The 2595-nt window shown below is 51.9% G+C and overlaps 1 non-coding gene across 1 annotated transcript; it reads left to right on the top strand.

Annotated features, from left to right (window-relative positions):
* Positions 1-1604: 1604 nt before the first annotated feature.
* Positions 1605-1676, top strand: TRNAW-CCA. The gene has a single exon. It is a non-coding gene; the product is annotated as a tRNA-Trp (tRNA).
* The last annotated feature ends 919 nt before the right edge of the window (positions 1677-2595 follow it).

Genomic DNA, 2595 nt, shown 5'->3' with positions numbered 1-2595 from the left:
TCTCCCAGCTTCAAGCAAACAATTAACATCTTTTGAATAAAATTTGAACATGCACAGCAAGTGCAGACCAGCCTGGAAACACTGGTTTTGATCCTGCTCTGGGAGGTTTAAAGCCTATCACCAGATCACAGCCCTACAATATGGCTCATTACACTACATCTAAAGGCTTGAAATTGTTATGAGACTGTGGTTGTTATTTTTCACTTTGCAGGACAAAATTTAAATCTGTTGCATTCACTGAGAAACACATTCAAATGTTTAAATGAGTAGGCCAGTTCTCAGAAATGCATTGTTTACAGGTCACTTATATTTAGAAGTCTGCATAAAGGAGGATGTTTGCTCTTTAGCTATGATTATCTGAAAAAGCTAAGCTGGGGCTCATTTATGCAAATACCAGCAGTTGTGGGGCCATCAAAAGAGAACACCATTTGCTTGTTTATTATGTGGTGTTAATTCTTCATCTCAGAAGTCAGCAAATTAAATATAGTTCCTTGTCTGTCACTGTCATGCAAACTTACAACCATGTTTCTGCTGACCGGGTCAGCATCAAGCCAGATGGTCAGCCCATGTCCTTCTGCCTTTTACTCTCAAATCTCAAAGTAGCTGGTTTCCATTTCCCTCGTTCCTTTTTTAGCTAGGTAAGGAGCAGGTGCTCCGGTTCCTTAACCTCAAGGACTGCTGACTCCAGCACTTCTCAGGTTCCTGTAAAAAGAAACTCTGCGTGAACGAGATGCAGAACTACAAACGCAAAGACACCCGAGCTGCCGGTGCTGCTCCGCTCCCCCCGCCTCCAGCCGGGCACTTCCCTCCCGCGGCAATTTCCAGGGATCCGTGCCTGCAGCTCTGCGTGCGGCTGCGCTGCGGGACCGCAATGGGGCGCGTGTGTGCGGAGCTGTCCTTGTCGCCGTGAGCCTGTCCCTGTGCGGCTCTCGGTGTCCCCGTGAGCCTGTCCCTGTGCGGCTCTCGGTGTCGCCGTGAGCCTGTCCCTGTGCGGCTCTCGGTGTCCCCGTGAGCCTGTCCCTGTGCGCCTCTCGGTGTCGCCGTCCCCCGTCCCTGTCCCCGCTGCTCTCCCCCCGCAATCCACCCGCGCACGCGCCCCGGGCGGGGCGGCAGGGGCCCCCGCAGGGTTACGCATTGCCCGCGGCTCCTCGTTAGTATAGTGGTGAGGGTTTCCGCGGGACGCCTTTTATGAGCAGACCCGTACAGCGACTTTCCTGCTCGCTGATTATAAATGCTGCGCTGTGGGCGGAGAGACAGCAAAGGCGACCTGCGGCAGCGGGACTATGGACCCACGAGACCGCGTAGGGCGACAACGGCGCAGGAGGCGAGCTCGGCACCACCAGGGAGCGGGAGCGGAAGGCCCTTGCTGCTGCGGACCACTAGCGGGGGTGTGGGTGGGGAGAGTTAACGTGCTTGCGCGGGAAGGCGGTAAGGGAACAGTGCCGGAGCAGAGAGGCCGGCGCAGGGGTGCGGCGGCGGCCGGGCAGGGTCCCGGGCCGTGCCGGCCTTTCCCGCTCCCCGCTCTGTCCCTCCGGCAGAGGGGCTCCGCTGCCAGCGGCCCGCGGCGGCCGAGTTGTAAGGCTCTGCCTGGGGGTGCTGAGCAAGACCTCGTGGCGCAACGGTAGCGCGTCTGACTCCAGATCAGAAGGCTGCGTGTTCGAATCACGTCGGGGTCATTGACTTTTCCTTTTGTCGGCTCTTACCGCCTTCCTCGCGCAGGAAACCGAGGAACATTATTGTTAGCTGGTTTTTTATGCTTTCCCCTACAGCTTAGGGTCTCCTCTTTTGTCTGAGGCTGAGAGGGCAGCGCGACACAGAGGGCTCAACGGGCGTCAAGGCCCGTTGGATAAAATTGGTATGTCTTTGTGTGTACAGGACTGTCTGATTACACGCTTAAACACAGAAGGCAAGAACATGTCAAAGGTTTACTTTATTAAGGCAGCCGACTGCGTGGAAATGATGAGAAAACTTCGGAATGTTGTATAGAAAGAGTAACTTTAAATTTTAAAGGGGACAGAGGCCCCAAAAATGGCAGATACCATGTTTTCAGTAGAGAAATTCACATAACAAGGAGTAAAAGTAAAGGCAGAGGCAGCAAATGGTCTGATGGAGCCAAGAGTTCAGAGAGATCTACAGACCCTGCAGAAGAACGAAACCCTGACAGGGAGAGAGAGGGGACCAGGGTGCTGGTGGGGGGAACCCTTGAGGGTGATGGGGTTACACTGTGGAACAGAATAGTTTCCTCAGAGTAGCTATTTCCACATGCTGAGATTCACAGGTGCCCATAGCAGAAAGGCACAGAGAGGACTTAGCTTTGATTTAGACATGACATAGCAAGTCTTAGAAATAATACTTTAGTGATTTAGATGGACTGGAAAGTTTGACACTTGATGAAATTTAAATGGGAGGAAAACAATAGTTTGTCAGGAGCCTGAATTGAGAGAGAATGCCAGAGATACAATTCTCACTTCGTAAGAACTGATTATTAGTGTTGTAAACCATAGAAGAAAATGAATACAGAAGTCTAGATATCAGATTCAGCAGACTCAACAAATTATGTGGGGGGTTATTAAACCAAATATATTGGCTGTTACA

Source organism: Pyrgilauda ruficollis, unplaced genomic scaffold (genome assembly GCF_017590135.1).
Source record: "Pyrgilauda ruficollis isolate IOZ18807 unplaced genomic scaffold, ASM1759013v1 scaffold32, whole genome shotgun sequence".
In the NCBI taxonomy this organism is placed as follows: Eukaryota; Metazoa; Chordata; class Aves; order Passeriformes; family Passeridae; genus Pyrgilauda; species Pyrgilauda ruficollis.
Note: the sequence above shows the minus strand (reverse complement) of the source record. Positions and strands in the feature narration are given on the sequence as shown.